This window comes from Hyla sarda, chromosome 2, assembly GCF_029499605.1.
Source record: "Hyla sarda isolate aHylSar1 chromosome 2, aHylSar1.hap1, whole genome shotgun sequence".
Taxonomy (NCBI): Eukaryota; Metazoa; Chordata; class Amphibia; order Anura; family Hylidae; genus Hyla; species Hyla sarda.
This window is the reverse complement of record NC_079190.1, coordinates 512,568,110-512,587,130: the sequence shown is the minus strand read 5'-3', so window position 1 is coordinate 512,587,130 and position 19,021 is coordinate 512,568,110. Positions and strand designations below refer to the sequence as shown.

The following is a 19,021-nucleotide window of genomic DNA, read 5'->3' as shown; positions in this document are numbered from 1 at the left end:
ACGTCCGGCCATCCCCCCCCTTATGTTGTGTCCTTTATGAGCCAAGGGGTCCCAGCAGGTGTCAGGACTGAGAGGGTGTATATTCTGCTTTAGGGATAGAATACACAATACATAGAGAGCAACATTATTAGGTTACAATAGTGTTTCCCAACTACAGCTGTTGCAAAACTACAACTCCCAGCATTCCCGGACAGCCAACGGCTGTCCGGGCATGCTGGGATTTGTAGTTTTGCAACAGCTGGAGGCACCCGGGTGGGGAAAAACTGCCCCGGGGATTGTAAAATGAACCCCTTCACTGCCACACACTTACACTTAATTATTGGGGACATCAATGGGCCCTTTGCTTGTTGCCCACTGCCCCATTTTCTAGTAAATGCAGCTCTGTGCTCCATTGTTAACACTGCAGTAATGGATCAGTGCTGGTGCCTGCTGGGAGTTGTAGTTTTGCAACAGCAGGAGGCACCCTGGTTCAGAAGCACTTTCCTTGAATATATAATAATAGTATATCATGCAACACTACGCTGTTATACTATTTGCAGTTATATAATACTACAATTACATTATATTCAGAATTCTATTGTACTATTATGTAACTAACTATATTATAAAAATATATATATATATATATATATATATATAAGTAACTATATTATACTACACATTGATTATTCTATATGTAAACTTATATAGCACTGTATATATTATATAACACTACATTATTTTATTATGTAACCCTATATAACATTATATGCCAAATCCTGTTGTACTATTATGTAACTAATTATATTATACTATGCATTTATTATTCTATATGCAAACATTTTGTACTGTGTATATAACACTGCATTATGTTATTATGCTATATGTAATATTATAGAACAAGACATTATAGTAATGTACTATATACAATATTATACCTAATAGCACATTACACTAAATATATATTTCATATGTAATATTTAGAACTACAATATATACTGTATTTAATATGTGGGTATATGATATCTAATATTATATTAAACACATTGTATATAATTTTTTTTGTATAATAAAATAAGCAAAAATATTCTTCATTGCATTATTTAATACCACATTACATTACATTATGTTATTACGTATACATTTTATTATATTACCGCTTAGTTAAACAATGTTTTGTTAGAGCTTTTATGTTGTCATCTGTATATTTTAGCATTCTATATAATTCATTCTGAAATTTATTTTATTTATTATGTTGTATTTTTCATGATATATATATATATATATATATATATATATATATATATTCATAGGTTACATATATATTCAGTATTGCTATATATGTTAGATTTATATTCTGTATTACTATATATTTATGGTATATATTCTGTATTACTATATATGTTATATATTCTGTATTACTATATATGTTATATATTCTGTATTACTGTCACGATTCGGCTTCCAGATAGTGGATCCTCTGTGCCAGAGAGGGATTGGCGTGGACCGTGCTAGTGGACCGGTTCTAAGCCACTACTGGTTTTCACCAGAGCCCGCCGCAAAGCGGGATGGTCTTGCTGCGGCGGTAGTGACCAGGTCGTATCCACTAGCAACGGCTCAACCTCTCTGGCTGCTGAAGATAGGCGCGGTACAAGGGAGTAGGCAGAAGCAAGGTCAGACGTAGCAGAAGGTCGGGGGCAGGCGGCAAGGTTCGTAGTCAGGATGGGTAGCAGAAGTTCAGGTACACAGGCTTTGGACACACTAAACGCTTTCACTGGCACAAGGCAACAAGATCCGGCAAGGGAGTGCAAGGGAGGAGACTAGATATAGGCAGGGAACAGGTGGGAACCAATTAAGCTAATTGGGCCAGGCACCAATCATTGGTGCACTGGCCCTTTAAGTCTCAGAGAGCTGGCGCGCGCGCGCCCTAGAGAGCGGAGCCGCGCGCGCCAGCACATGACAGCAGGGGACCGGGACGGGTAAGTGACCTGGGATGCGACTCGCGAGCGGGCGCGTCCCGCTGTGCGAATCGCATCCCCAACGGCCAAGACAGTGCAGCGCTCCCGGTCAGCGGGACTGACCGGGGCGCTGCAGGGAGAAAGACGCCGTGAGCGCTCCGGGGAGGAGCGGGGACCCGGAGCGCTAGGCGTAACAGTACCCCCCCCCTTAGGTCTCCCCTTCTCTTTGTCCGGTAACTGCCTCCCCTGGGATGAGGACACCTGGAAAGAATGGAGGGTTTCCTCAACGGCAGGCAGTACAGCAGGAGTGGGAATGGGGAGGGAGGGCAGAGGGCGAGGCCTGGCACGGGGCAGTGTGACACCAGGACGGGGGCCATGGGGAGGCACAGAGGCTTGCCTGATGGGACTGGGAGGGGGGGAGAGGCACTTCCTGTGGCAGGCAGAGTCCCAGTTCCTGATCTCCCCGGTGGTCCAATCAATGGTGGGGGAATGAAGCCGGAGCCAAGGCAGACCGAGGAGGACCTCAGAGGTACAGTTGGGGAGAATGAAGAACTCAATCCTTTCGTGGTGGGGTCCGATAGACATCAGGAGGGGTTCTGTGCGGTAACGCACGGTGCAGTCCAATCTGGCTCCGTTGACCGCGGAAATGTAGAGCGGTTTGACGAGACGGGTCACCGGGATGCTGAATCTATTAACAAAGGACTCCAACATAAAATTCCCGGAGGCACCAGAGTCCAAGCAGGCCACGGCTGAGATGGAGGAGTTGGCTGTAGGGGAAATCCGCACGGGCACCGTGAGACGTGGAGAAGAAGACTTAGAAGCAAAAGATGCCACACCCACGTGAGCTGGGTGCGTGCGTGCGTTTCCCAGGCGTGGAGGACGGATAGGGCAATCCACCAAGAAATGCTCAGTACTGGCACAATACAGACAGAGATTTTCTTCTCTACGGCGATTCCTCTCTTCCTGGGTCAGGCGAGACCGATCCACTTGCATGGCCTCCTCGGCGGGAGACCCAGGCGAAGACTGCAAAGGATGCTGTGGGAGAGGAGCCCAGAGATCTAAGTCTTTTTCCTGGCGGAGCTCTTGGTGTCGCTCAGAAAAACGCATGTCAATGCGGGTAGCCAAATGGATGAGTTCTTGGAGGTTGGCAGGAATCTCTCGTGCGGCCAGCACATCCTTGATGCGACTGGATAGGCCTTTTTTAAAGGTCGCGCAGAGAGCCTCATTATTCCAGGATAGTTCAGAAGCAAAAGTACGGAATTGTATGGCGTACTCGCCAACGGAAGAATTACCCTGGACCAGGTTCAGCAAGGCAGTCTCAGCAGAAGAGGCTCGGGCAGGTTCCTCAAAGACACTTCGGACTTCAGCAAAGAAGGACTGGACTGTGGCTGTGGCAGGATCATTGCGGTCCCAGAGCGGTGTGGCCCAAGACAAGGCCTTTCCTGAAAGAAGACTTACTACGAACGCCACCTTAGACCGTTCTGTAGGAAACAAGTCTGACAACATCTCCATATGCAGGGAACACTGAGACAAAAATCCACGGCAGAGTCTGGAGTCCCCATCAAATTTGTCCGGCAGGGACAAGCGGAGGTTAGGAGCGGCCACTCGCTGCGGAGGAGGTGCAGGAGCTGGCGGAGGAGATGGTTGCTGCTGTAGCAGAGGCAGAATTTGCTGTAACATGGCGGTCAACTGCGACAGCTGCTGTCCTTGTTGGGCAATCTGCTGCGATTGCTGAGCGACCACCGTGGGAAGATCAGCGAGACTTGGCAGCGGCACCTCAGCGGGATCCATGGCCGGATCTACTGTCACGATTCGGCTTCCAGATAGTGGATCCTCTGTGCCAGAGAGGGATTGGCGTGGACCGTGCTAGTGGACCGGTTCTAAGCCACTACTGGTTTTCACCAGAGCCCGCCGCAAAGCGGGATGGTCTTGCTGCGGCGGTAGTGACCAGGTCGTATCCACTAGCAACGGCTCAACCTCTCTGGCTGCTGAAGATAGGCGCGGTACAAGGGAGTAGGCAGAAGCAAGGTCAGACGTAGCAGAAGGTCGGGGGCAGGCGGCAAGGTTCGTAGTCAGGATGGGTAGCAGAAGTTCAGGTACACAGGCTTTGGACACACTAAACGCTTTCACTGGCACAAGGCAACAAGATCCGGCAAGGGAGTGCAAGGGAGGAGACTAGATATAGGCAGGGAACAGGTGGGAACCAATTAAGCTAATTGGGCCAGGCACCAATCATTGGTGCACTGGCCCTTTAAGTCTCAGAGAGCTGGCGCGCGCGCGCCCTAGAGAGCGGAGCCGCGCGCGCCAGCACATGACAGCAGGGGACCGGGACGGGTAAGTGACCTGGGATGCGACTCGCGAGCGGGCGCGTCCCGCTGTGCGAATCGCATCCCCAACGGCCAAGACAGTGCAGCGCTCCCGGTCAGCGGGACTGACCGGGGCGCTGCAGGGAGAAAGACGCCGTGAGCGCTCCGGGGAGGAGCGGGGACCCGGAGCGCTAGGCGTAACAATTACTATATATGTTATATATTCTGTATTACTATATATCTATGGTATATATTCTGTATTACTATATATGTTATATATATTCTGTATTACTATATATGTTATATATATTCTGTATTACTATATATCTATGATATATATTCTGTATTACTATATATGTTATATATATTCTGTATTACTATATATCTATGGTATATATTCTGTATTACTATATATGTTATATATATTCTGTATTACTATATATTTATGATATATTATATATTACTATATAGCTATGATATATATTCTGTATTACTATATATGTTATATATTCTGTATTACTATATATCTATGATTTATTCTGTATTACTATATATCTATGGTATATATTCTATATTACTATATATGTTATATATATTCTGTATTACTATATATTTATTATATATTCTGTATTACTATATATCTATGGTATATATTCTGTATTACTATATATCTATGGTATATATTCTGTATTACTATATATGTTATATATATTCTGTATTACTATATATGTTATATATATTCTGTATTACTATATATCTATGATATATATTCTGTATTACTATATATGTTATATATATTCTGTATTACTATATAGCTATGATATATATTCTGTATTACTATATATGTTATATATTCTGTATTACTATATATCTATGGTATATATTCTGTATTACTATATATCTATGATATATATTCTGTATTACTATATATGTTATATATATTCTGTATTACTATATATCTATGATATATATTCTGTATTACTATATATGTTATATATATTCTGTATTACTATATATTTATGATATATTCTGTATTACTATATATCTATGGTATATATTCTGTATTACTATATATGTTATATATATTCTGTATTACTATATATCTATGGTATATATTCTGTATTACTATATATGTTATATATATTCTGTATTACTATATATCTATGATATATTCTGTATTACTATATATCTATGATATCTATTCTGTATTACTATATATCTATGATATATTCTGTATTACTATATATCTATGATATCTATTCTGTATTACTATATATCTATGATATATATTCTGTATTACTATATTTATTAATTATGAGTGTATATTTTATTAGCATTTAGATATTTTAGTTTATGTTATATTTTAAATTAGATGACAATAATACTCCAGTATGTTATTTTACCATATATTATATTCATTCTGTAGTAAACATATAGAAGAGACCACGTGGTCCATCTAGTCCGCCATATATTATTCTCTATATATAGTAGTTTATCTGGGGCCGGGGATTAAAAATAAAAGTTTGGGGGGGAAAAAAAGCACTTTTTGTTTTATATCTTTTATTTTTATACAATTTCCCCTCACACACTGAACAAGTTATTGGAGAATAAATGAATAACGCTGAATGTATGGACATCCATTGGCCTGAACAACTCATGATGGGTTGGCGCCAACAATTTTGCCAACTACACAACTTCCCGCCATTTAGTTGCAGCAGGTGTCACAGCTTCAGTTGGAGTTAACCTCTATTTTTATGATTGTTTACTTGAAATTTATGTATCAACACAGCAAAGAATGTGAAATTGCGGGTATCAAGAACACAAGATGCCGGCACTTTTTTAAATTTTTTTTTTTTTTGTGCCAGTGCCGTTATCTGCATCAAAATGAATGAAAAACAGTAAAAAAAAAAATTAATAAAGTGAATTTCATTTCCTAATTCATCAATTTTCCCGCCTTTATTTGATGCAACGTAAGAGAAACAGTAAAGGACTGGATTATTATTAGCAGACAAAGGTATAATAGAAAAAAAAAGTTGCATCAGTCAGACTTGAGCACAACACTCTGCAGGCCCGGTGACATTCTACTGGACCGGGCTTACACGGATTAGGGGGGGGGGGGGGTTTGGAGTGGACTGCCTGTGACCAAAATAAAGTAAAATGTAAAATAAAAATAGTTACGTTTTAATAGTATAAAAAAAAAGTTGCATCGGTTAGACTGAAGCACAGCAACACTGTGCAGGCCTGGTGACACTCTACTGTGGACCGAGCTTAGAGAAGGGGGCGTGGGGAATGTTAGTATGGAGGGGGCCAAAACAAAGTAAAATATAATAGAAAAATAGTAATGATTTCTAACAGCAAAAAAAAAAAAGTTGTATCAGTTGGAGTAGAACACAACCCCACTGTACAGTCCTGGCGACACTCACTGGCCAGTACTTGACCGGCTTAGGGTGGGGGGTGAAAGTCAAAAATGTATAAAATTCTCCAAGTATTTCTCCTAGGAATGCAGCTGGCACGGGCCGACACAAACCAACAAAACTTTTTTAAACGGGACAACATCCACAATAATGTAATAGAATGAGGCTTACTGTGCTTTAGGCCCTGCCGGGAGCGATCGAGGGCCTGGCCGGGACACCGGAGAGACTGCTGGGATCGATCGACACTTGGCAACGCCGGGGGCCTGGACGGGACACACACCGGAGGAAAAAAAAAAGAATGATATAGTGATGGTCAATGTGAAAGTCTTCAGAAGCAACCGAAAATAAAAAAAACACAGCAAAAGTAGGACGACAGCTGGGGGGGGGGGGGGGGGAGAGGTGGGACCACGAGGGAGCTGGTGGGGGGCGGGGTACCGGCCCAGACCCGTTCAGTATGGCCCGTTTCCTATTAACTATACTTCCCCTGTAGATATTTTGTTTTCTCTCTCTCTTTTTCCTTCTTGGCTGGGCAATCGGCAGAATGCAAAATGCTTGGAACGGAGAGAGGAGACATGAACGGCTGCCAGTGAACAAAACTCAAAGTGATTGATCCACATTTTTCCCCCCACTCTCTGTACCAGCACCTTGTTAGCCGTGCCAAAATCCGACACCCGCTGGCGGCATCAGGATCTCACCCCAAACTCTGGGCACAAGTTACGCTGAAGCCAACGTGAGTTGTAACGAGCGGGCAAAACTGCAAGCTCAGCACTAAAGCTCTCCCGTCTCCCCCCCGGGGAGGGGCACCCTGGCATCCTCCACACCTGAAAGCCATGGATTCCCACCACTCACCGACGCGGTGGCGGTTGCTCCGCTTTTCCCATCCGGCGATGACGCTGCAAGCCACACTCGCAGCCTCCCGAGAGCGGCCGGGCTAGGATTCTGATAATAGCTTCACGCTTTAACTCAGTGATTTTTTTTTTTTTAGTTCACAGTGTTCCAGAGAGTGCAGAGCGAGCTGGGAGGGGAGGAGGAGGAAAATTACTGGAGCCTCTTACGATTCAACTTCCACTAACCAAGAGGAAATGTCTTATTAAACAAACAACCAACAACAACAAGACGGGAGAGAGGAGAAAAAATGACATCTATACATAACGGGTCCGTCTCGTCCTCGCTGCCAGAGGAATTCGTATCGTTCTCTCCTGATAGGAAACTTTACACAGCACAAATGCTGCCAAGTAAGCGTCTCTGGTTATACGCAGGAAGAAAAAAAAAAAAGAAAAGAAGAAAAGCTGATTTTTTTTTCTTTTCTGAGTGAATATTTATTTTCGTACGTTGTCTCCCGGCCGAGTCGCTGAACGGGTCCAAATTCAACAGATTGTGTCCCCCCCACCCCCTCCTCCCTGTTGTCAAGACTTTGCTGGGCAGCTCAATCCATGGAGAGGGATAAATCCTGCTCCACATGGAGGGAGCGCCCCTAGAGGACGCCTTAAAGACACAGGCGTGTTTCTGAAGAAGGTGAAGGATGTGACAAGGAACTTTGATAACTATGAAGAGTTAATATTATTGGTATGGATGACAGTTCTCAGGTCTCCTTGGATTATTCAGACCAAGTGGTCTTCAAACTGTGGACCACAGGAACTCAACCTAACTAAACCTCAACTTGGTCCTTCTTGAGGCTTTAGGCCGATGATCTACAAACTATGGACCACAGTGACACAACCTCACCCAACCTCAACTTGGTCCTCATTGAAGCTTTAGGCCAGTGATCTCCAAATTGTGGACCACAGGGACACACACCCTCACCTATGCTAAACTTTGTCTTTTTTCAGATTTTAGGCTAGTGATTACCACATTGTGGACCACAGTGACCCAACCTCACCCAACCTCAACTTGGTCCTCCTGGAGGCTTTAGGTTAGTGCTCTACAGACTATGGACTACTGGGACACAACCTCACCCAACCTGAACTTGGTCCTCCTTGAGGCTTTAGGTTAGTGATCTACAAACTATGGACCACAGGGACACAACCTCACGCAACCTCAACTTGGACCTCCTTGAGGCTTTAGGCCAGTGATCTCCAAACTGTGGACCTTCAGATGTTGCACAACTACAACTTCCAGTTTGCCTGGACAGCTGACAGCACATTTTAATGTCTCAACATACACTGTGCAAACAAAGCCTATGGGTGTAACCACTTCTACTGATCTACAACTTTGGTCATGACCACATGGCCCCAACCTCCATTTGGTCCTCTTTGAGACTTCAGGTCAGCGACCCCCAATTTGTGACCCTATGGCTGCTTCAAAACTACAACTTCCAGAATACTAGTAGTTTTCAAATATCTGGAGGTTCACAGTTTCAAGGCCACTGATAAAGACTGGTTGACACCAGGGGGGGCTTACATAAGGTTATGTGAAAAAAGATGCACCCATGGAAACACAAAAACACACATTTACCCCAATAAAAAAAGCCACTATAACCAAAAACGAAATAGTATTATGGTGGCACAACAACATAAACACCAAACCGATCAATTAGTGCCACACTGTATCCGGTAAACAAGATAGAACCCGTTTCGATACTTTCCTTGGATACTGTTACACCAGTGTTTCCCAACCAGTGCGCCTCCAGCCGTTGCAAAGCTAAAACTCCCAGCATGCCCAAACAGGCCCAAGCACCGATCCATTACTGCAGTGATATCAATGGACACAGAGCTGCATTTACTAGAAAATGGGGCAGTGGGCAACAAGCAAAGGGCCCATTGACGTCCCCAATAATTATTGGTGGGAGTTGTAGTTTTGCAACATCTGGAGCTACAACTCCCAACATGCCGGGACAGACTTTGGCCCATATTGAGTCTTAATACGCACATATAGCACCACACTGTGTCCATGACGACAAGATGCCAAGCAATGCCAAGATAGCACCATGTTCCGCCAACAATGAGCCAAACAGTGTCTACAATCTTGCACCAACCAACCATATTGTGACCGGTCTGTGATACAGTCAAAAGCCAAAATGGCCCCAAAGATGGCGTCATACTTTTCCCCGTACATTATGGTAGTCATGTACAAAGACCTCACAGCCCCACCCCATTAAAGGGGTACTCAGGTGGAAAACTTTTTTTTTTTTTTATCAACTGGTGCCAGAAAGATAAACAGGTTTGTAAATTACTATTAAAAAATCTTAATCCTCCCAGAACTTATTAGCTGATGAATACTACAGAGGAAATTCTTTTCTTCTTGGAACACAGAGCTCTCTGCTAACATCACGAGCACAGTGCTCTCTGCTGACATCTCTGTCCATTGTAGGAACTGTCCAGAGCAGCAGATGTTTTCTATGGGGATTTTCTCCTACTCTGGACAATTCCTAAAATGGACAGAGATGTCAGCAGAGAGCACTGTGCTCATGATGTCAGCAGAGAGCTCTGTGTTCCAAAAAGAAAAGGTATTTCCTCTGTAGTATTCAGCAGCTAATAAGTACTGGAAGGATTAATATTTTTTAATAGAAGTAATTTACAAATCTGTTTAACTTTCTGGCACCAGTTGATTTGAAAAAAAAAAAAAAAGTTTTCCACCGGAATACCCCTTTCACTGCTCCTCAACACTTTTTCTAGTTTTACAATCAGTTAAATAATTTTTTTTAAAGGGGTACTCCACTGGAAAACATTTTTTTTTTAATCAACTGGTGCCAGAAAGTTAAACAGATTTGTAAATTACTTCTATTAAAATAACTTAATTTCCAGTACTTATCAGCTGCTGTTATGATCCACAGGAAGTTCTTTCCTTTTTGAATTTTCTTTTCTGTCTGACCACAGTGCTCTCTGCTGACACCTCTGTCCATGTCAGGAACTGTCCAGAGCAGGAGAGGTTTGCTATTGGGATTTGCTCCTGCGCTGGACAGTTCCGAAAATGGACAGAGGTGTCAGCAGAGAGCACAGTGGTCAGGCAGAAAAGGAAATTCAAAAAATAAAGAACTTCCTGTGGAGCATACAGCAGCTGATAAGTACTGAAAGGATTAAGATTTCTTAATAGAAGTAATTTACAAATCTGTTTAACTTTCTGGCACCAGTTGATTTAAAAAAAAAAAAATGTTTTCCAGTGGAATACCCCTTTAAGCCATCACTTTGGGTGGCAAAAGAGAGAATTATATCAGATGCGCTTAACATACAAGATTGTTATTGGTGAAGTGGTAAAAATTTGGAGATTGTATTCCCCAAAATACACAAAAATGTAGCAATGGTGATTTTTTTTTCCCGCTTCCTCGATTAAGTGGTTTTTGGAGACTTGGGTAAGGTATACACTTAAGGCAGTGCATGTGGACCTCTTGTTGCAAAACTACAAACCCCAGCATGCCCGGACAGCCAACGGCTGTCCGGGCATGCTGGGAGTTGTAGTTTTGCAGCAGCTGGAGGGCCACAGTTTGGAGACCACTGCACTAAGGTAATGAAGACCTGATAATTTGCTAGTGTATTGATATATGGTAACTGATATTTAAGGAAATAATAAAAATAAATACATTTATTAAATAATGAATTAAAAAAATTGACACTTTTTTTTTTACATTCTAATTGATCAATGATAATTGTATTTAGTAATTTTGTTTTAAATAAAATAACTATAATAAATTAATAAAACATACACTTTTTTACATTATAATTGATCAGTGATTATTGTATTAAGTATTTTTATTCATTCTCTGAAAATGAATAAAAATGACTTAAAGGGGTACTCCGGTGGAATTTATTTATTTATCTATTTATTTTTTAATCAACTGGAGCCAGAAAGTTGAACAGATTTGTAAATTACTTCTATTAAAAAAATCTCAATCCTTTCAGTACTTATTAGCTGCTAAATACTACAGAGGAAATTCTTTTCTTTTTGGTACACAGAGCTCTCTGCTGACATCGCGAGCACAGTGCTCTCTGCTGACATCTCTGTCCATTTTAAGAACTGTCCAGAGTAGGAGAAAATCCCTAGACAGACAGAGATGTCAGCATAGAGCCCTGTGCTCGTGATGTCAGCAGAGAGCTCTGTGTACCAAAAAGAAAATAATTTCCTCTGTAGTATTCAGCAGCTAATAAGTAGTGGAAGGATTAAGATTTTTTTAATAGAAGAAATTTACAAATCTTTTTAACTTACTGGCACCAATTGATAATAAAAAAAAAAAAAAAGTTTTCCCCAGGAGTGCCCCTTTAATACAATGATCCCTGATCAATGAAAATGAAAATTGTTAATTTAATTATTAGTTTATTAATTAATAAACTTAGTTATTTTTTATTTTAAAAAAAATTCTTAATACCACGAACACTGATCAAATAAAATGTAAAATAAGGTGTCAAATTTTCTTTTTTTTATTGATTTAATAATTAGTTTGTTCATCAATAATTTAGTTGTTTTTTTATTTTAAAAATGACTTAAAGGGGTGGAAATTATAATTTTTTTTAAATCTACTGGTGCCAGAAGGTTAAACAGATTTACAAATGACTTCTATTAAAAAATCTTTACCCTTCCAGTACTTTTTAGCAGCTGTATGCTACAGAGGAAATTCTTTTCTTTTTGAATTTCTTTTTTGTCTTGTCCTCAGTGCTCTCTGCTGACACCTGATGCCCGTATCAGGAACTGTCCAGAGCAGGAGAAAATCCCCATAGCAAACCAATGCTGCTCTGGACAGTTCCTGATACTGGCATCAGGTGTCAGCAGAGAGCACTGTGGAAAAGACAAAAAAGAAATTCAAAAAGAAAAGAATTTCCTCTGTAGCATACAGCTGCTAAAAAGTACTGGAAGGATTACGATTTTTTTAATAGAAGTAATTTACAAATCTATTTAACTTTCTGGCACCAGTTTATTAAAAAAAAAATAATAATAATAAATTTCACCGGAGTACCCATTAATACGATGATCACTGATCCATAAAAATAAAAAAAAGTGTAAACATTTTAATTAATTAATTAACGAATAAAAAAATAATTCATGAATTATTTAAGTTATTTTTAGCTAATTCTTTCCTTAGATATCCTCGATCTTTTAGTTCCCAGCAGTCCTCTGCTCAAAAAACATAAAAAAGTGGGAATATATAGGCTAGGTTTTATTTTTTATGTACGTATTTTCGGCTGAAAAAAACCCAAAAAGCGCAGATGCATTTTTACTGATCATTTGCGTAAAATTCTACCGGAAATCCATGCATACATTAAAATGTGCAGCTGAATTTTATGCAGTGTAAATATTGCCTCTTTTGAATTTTAGTTGAGCAGAAGGCTACTGGATATAAGAAAACAACTAGGCAAAAATTAATTAATTAAAAAAATAAAATGGCACCTTAAAAAAATAAACTAATTGATCAGTGATCATTGTATTAAGTATTTATTTTTTAAATACATTTTCTCAAAACAGCTCAAGTTACTATATATATATATATATATATATATATATATATATATCTCAATAGAGGAAAATCAATAGAGGAAAGCCCAGCATAGCTGATCCCAGAGTAGTTGTCACCTCCCACATTAAGAGGGTATTTGGGAGTCCCCAAAAATGTCATATAAAAAAGAAAAAAGATAATACTTACCTATCTCCAATCTCCTGCTGCTGGTCCTGTTAAAGGGGTACTACCGTGCTGACAACTTATTCCCTATCTAAAGGATAGGGGATAAGTTGCCTGATCGTGCGGGGTCCCCCCCACTGGGGACCCCCGCGATCTTGCACGCAGCACCCCGCTCTCATCAGGCCCCGGAGCGAACATCCGCTCCGGGTCTGATGATGGGGCCGGTGATCGTGATGTCACAGCTCCGCCCCCATGTGATGTCACGCTCCATCCCCTCAATGCAAGTCTATGGCAGGGGCGAGACAGCTGTCTCGCCCCCTGCCATAGACTTTCATTGAAGGGGCGGAGCGTGACGTCACATGGGGACGGAGTCGTGTCGTCACTATACTCCGGCCCCGTGATCGGCAGTCATCAGACCCGGAGCAATGTTCGCTCTGGGGCCTGATGAGAGCGGGGTGCTGCGAGTGAGATCACGGGGGTCCCCAGCAGCGGGACCCCGCGCGATCAGGCAACTTATCCCCTATCCTTTAGATAGGGGATGAGTTATCAGCACGGTAGTACCCCTTTAAGGGTCCTTCAAGCCCATCGATGCTGGTCTGTTATAGGGACAGAACGTTGATCCAGTAATTTTTTTCTAATGACATATTTGGTCTCGGGAAGGATTCTTTACCTCTAGTATGAGTTTTTTTGCCTTCCTCTGGATCAACTCAGTAGGGACTCATTAGGGTTATAGGTTAAACTTGTTTCAACCTTATGAACTATGTTACTATGTTTTGCATCTTTCCAAAGCTGAAGCAGAACCTCTCTACTCAGCAGCGTTGTCCCATCTTGGTTAGTGATCGGCTGAATGAGCAGGTCCTGCTACAAACTTTTTAGAAGCTGGCAGAAGAGATGAACAAGGGGGAACCAGAAGGAACTGCAGGGGGGATCAGGGCTAAGTAAGTATCACATCCCCCCCCCCATTTTTCCTTCAGTCACAGTATTATGTAAAGTTTTTGAGGGGCACATGAATAACCCTTTAAGCAATTCTCGTTATTTTAATATCTATCATTAATGTTTATGGTCTACAAATGTCTAAAGGAGGGGATCCTGAAGGAGGGTGGGTATATGTCGGTACAAAAAAAATTGTCCCTGGAGGTTTCAGGGCGAATCACTTTACAACAACCAGGGGTTGCCCTCTGTCAGGGATAACCCTTTACTAGAACACCCCCCTAAAATATAACCTTTATTGGTATTATTAAAATTATACCCCACACAAAAGTTAAAAATTCCAGCGAAATTGGTATACTGTATACACTTATGTCACGATGCCGGCTGGCAGGAGGTGGATCCTCTGTGCCAGAGAGGGATTGGCGTGGACCGTGCTAGTGGACCGGTTCTAAGTCACTACTGGTTTTCACCAGAGCCCGCCGCAAAGCGGGATGGTCTTGCTGCGGCGGTAGTGACCAGGTCGTATCCACTAGCAACGGCTCAACCTCTCTGGCTGCTGAAGATAGGCGCGGTACAAGGGAGTAGACAGAAGCAAGGTCGGACGTAGCAGAAGGTCGGGGCAGGCAGCAAGGTTCGTAGTCAGGGTGGATACCAGAAGTTCTGGTACACAGGCTTTGGACACACAAAACGCTTTCACTAGGCACAAGGGCAACAAGATCCGGCAAGGGAGTGCATGGGAGGAGGTCAGATATAGTCAGGGACCAGGTGGAAGCCAATTAAGCTAATTGGGCCAGGCACCAATCATTGGTGCACTGGCCCTTTAAGTCTCAGGGAGCTGGCGCGCGCGCGCCCTAGAGAGCGGAGCCGCGCGCGCCAGCACATGACAGCAGGGGACGGGAACGGGTAAGTGACCTGGGATGCGATTCGCGAGCGGGCGCGTCCCGCTGTGCGAATCGCATCCCCGACGGCCATGACAGTGCAGCGCTCCCGGTCAGCGGGACCGACCGGGGCGCTGCGGAGAGAGAGACGCCGTACGCGCTCCGGGGAGGAGCGGGGACCCGGAGCGCTAGGCGTAACAGTACCCCCCCCTTAGGTCTCCCCTTCTCTTTGTCCGGTAACTGCCCCCCCTGGAATGAGGACACCGGGAAAGGATGGAGGGATTCCTCAACGGCAGGCAGTACAGCAGGAGTGGGAATGGGGAGGGAGGGCAGAGGGCGAGGCCTGGCACAGGGCAGTGTGACACCAGGACGAGGGCCACGAGGAGGCACCGAGGCTTGACTGACTGGACTGGGAGGGGGGGAGAGGCACTTCTTAAGGCGGGCAGAGTCCATAACGACCTTAGGGAGACCGGATACAGGAGGAACCACAGGGTCACGGCAGGGAGTACTGGGAACCGGTTTAAGGCAGTCCTTGAAGCAAGAGGTACCCCAGCTCTTGATCTCCCCTGAGGACCAATCCAGGGTTGGGGAATGGTGTTGAAGCCAGGGTAGTCCAAGGAGAATTTCAGAAGTGCAATTGGAGAGGACCAAAAACTCAATTTTCTCATGATGAGGTCCGATGCACATTAGGAGGGGCTCCGTGCGGAAACGCACGGTGCAATCCAACCTGGCTCCGTTGACCGCGGAAATGTGGAGTGGCTTGACAAGACGGGTCACCGGGATGCGGAATTTATTCACCAAGGACTCCCGAATAAAATTCCCAGAGGCACCAGAGTCCAGGCAGGCCACGGCTGAGAGGGAAGAGCTGGCTGAAGAAGAAATCCGTACAGGCACCGTGAGACGTGGAGAAGCCGACTTAGCATCAAGAGACGCCACACCCACGAGAGCTGGGTGCGAGCGTGCGTTTCCCAGACGTGGAGGACGGATAGGGCAATCCACCAAAAAATGTTCGGTACTGGCACAGTACAGACAAAGATTCTCTTCCTTACGGCGATTCCTCTCTTCCAGGGTCAGGCGAGACCGATCCACTTGCATGGCCTCCTCGGCGGGAGGCCTAGGCGCAGATTGCAATGGAGACTGTGGGAGAGGTGTCCAGAGATCTAAGTCTTTTTCCTGGCGGAGCTCTTGATGCCTCTCAGAAAAACGCATGTCAATGCGAGTGGCTAGATGAATGAGTTCATGCAGATTAGCAGGAGTATCTCGTGCGGCCAGAACATCTTTAATGTTGCTGGATAGGCCTTTTTTAAAGGTCGCGCAGAGGGCCTCATTATTCCAGGAAAGTTCAGAAGCAAGAGTACGGAATTGTATGGCGTACTCGCCAACGGAAGAATTACCCTGGACCAGGTTCAGCAGGGCAGTCTCAGCAGAAGAGGCTCGGGCAGGTTCCTCAAAGACACTTCGAATTTCCGAGAAGAAGGAGAGTACAGAGGCAGTGACGGGGTCATTGCGGTCCCAGAGCGGTGTGGCCCATGACAGGGCTTTTCCAGACAGAAGGCTGACTACGAAAGCCACCTTAGACCTTTCAGTAGGAAACTGGTCCGACATCATCTCCAAGTGCAGGGAACATTGCGAAAGAAAGCCACGGCAAAACTTAGAGTCCCCATTAAATTTGTCCGGCAAGGACAGGCGGAGGCTAGGAGTGGCCACTCGCTGCAGAAGGGGTGCAGGAGCTGGCGGAGGAGATGATTGCTGCAGAAGTTGCGACTGAAGTTGCTGCACAATGGTGGACACTTCCGACAGCTGGTGGGTTAGATGGGCGATCTGTCGGGATTGCTGGGCGACCACCGTGGTGATATCAGAGATATAAGGCAGAGGAACTTCAGCGGGATCCATGGCCGGATCTACTGTCACGATGCCGGCTGGCAGGAGGTGGATCCTCTGTGCCAGAGAGGGATTGGCGTGGACCGTGCTAGTGGACCGGTTCTAAGTCACTACTGGTTTTCACCAGAGCCCGCCGCAAAGCGGGATGGTCTTGCTGCGGCGGTAGTGACCAGGTCGTATCCACTAGCAACGGCTCAACCTCTCTGGCTGCTGAAGATAGGCGCGGTACAAGGGAGTAGACAGAAGCAAGGTCGGACGTAGCAGAAGGTCGGGGCAGGCAGCAAGGTTCGTAGTCAGGGTGGATAGCAGAAGTTCTGGTACACAGGCTTTGGACACACAAAACGCTTTCACTAGGCACAAGGGCAACAAGATCCGGCAAGGGAGTGCATGGGAGGAGGTCAGATATAGTCAGGGACCAGGTGGAAGCCAATTAAGCTAATTGGGCCAGGCACCAATCATTGGTGCACTGGCCCTTTAAGTCTCAGGGAGCTGGCGCGCGCGCGCCCTAGAGAGCGGAGCCGCGCGCGCCAGCACATGACAGCAGGGGACGGGAACGGGTAAGTGACCTGGGATGCGATTCGCGAGCGGGCGCGTCCCGCTGTGCGAATCGCATCCCCGACGGCCATGACAGTGCAGCGCTCCCGGTCAGCGGGACCGACCGGGGCGCTGCGGAGAGAGAGACGCCGTACGCGCTCCGGGGAGGAGCGGGGACCCGGAGCGCTAGGCGTAACAACTTATTTCCAGTTGTATACTTATTGGAGATATAGGGGTCCAAATAGACACTTGTGTGTTTGTGTGCTTAGTACCCGACACACACTATAGGTACCCTATCCCCACACTAATAATTGTCCTCCGCTGTATTAAAAACAAACAAACAACTACTAGCCTCCCCGACGTTTCACTGAACAGATCAGCTTTGTCAAGGGTAGATGTGCACTAAGAACTGATTATTCTGGTATTTATGCTACATGCTACTGAGTCCACTACAGGGCAGAGGCCATCAAGGGATCATGTATAGCTTCATGAAGTCTATGTATATATCTGTGTCACTGCGGCCACTAGAGCCACGTAGCTACCGCACACATGCGCCTTCACATCCGTCTATCCAGTCAGATTACTGTGCGACCTTCCTGTCAAGAAGCAAAGCTGGAGCATGTAGAGATTAGTATCTTCTAGAGACCATGTCACCCTAGGAGGTAGGGTACTATAAACCTCATGGGTGTAATCTTTATCACTTCTCTACCCTTGACCACCAGGGATGTTACCATAAACTTTATTATTACCTTATCACCAGGGATGTTACCATTATCCCATTCTCTACACTAGACCACCAGAGATATTAACATAAAACAGTTGATACTCTTACATTACCAGGCATGTTACCATTATCCCATTTTATACCCTTGACCAGCTTCAATGTTAGCAATGACCCTTTAACTACCCTAGACCACCAGGGAAGTTACCATTATCCCATTTTATACCCTAGACCACCTAGAATGTTAGCACTGACCCTTTAACTACCCTAGACCACCAGGGAAGTTACCATTATCTCATTTTATACCCTAGACCACCTGGAATGTTAGCACTGACCCTTTAACTACCCTAGACCACCAGGGATGTTACTATTATACTGTTCTCTACCTTAGACCACCAGGAATGTTACCATTATCCTGTTCTGTATCCTAGACCACGAGGGATGTTACCATTATCATATTCTCTACCCTAGACCACCAGGGATGTTACCATTTTCCTATTCTCTACCCTAGACCACCAGGGATGTTAAAATAATCCTGTTTTGTATCCTAGACCACCATGGATGTTACCAATATCCTATTCTCTACCCCAGAGCACCAGAAATTTACCCTTTCACTTCCCTAGAACAGAGGGATGTCACAATTTTTCTTCAGATGATCATATAGAACCAGCTAAAAAGATGCAATCAGCAGAAAGTGTATAAAAATATGAGCTCAGAGTTAGAATTATAAATTGGATGTGACCCAGAATCAGTGCAAAATGAGTAAAACATTTACAAAGTTGTGGAGTTCTATGCAGAATAAAATGTATATATCACACAAGTGTCGGGCAGGCGGGAGGAGCGCAGGGAGACGGATGAGACTCCAGCATATAAATG

General features: G+C 44.3%; 1 protein-coding gene across 9 annotated transcripts in view; it reads right to left on the bottom strand.

Annotated features, from left to right (window-relative positions):
• The window catches only part of ZBTB20 (zinc finger and BTB domain containing 20), a 980,340-nt gene that overhangs the window by 187,928 nt on the left and 773,391 nt on the right, over positions 1-19,021 (bottom strand). For 7 of the 9 annotated variants that reach the window (XM_056559924.1, XM_056559920.1, XM_056559918.1 and 4 more), the window contains one exon: positions 6,829-6,920. The exons of 1 other annotated variant lie outside the window; for it this stretch is intronic. The gene's annotated coding sequence lies outside the window, so the exon portion shown is untranslated. Of the gene's footprint in view, positions 1-6,828; positions 6,921-7,506; positions 7,812-19,021 lie in introns of those variants that run through there. One more of the 9 variants, XM_056559925.1, reaches the window with a different exon arrangement.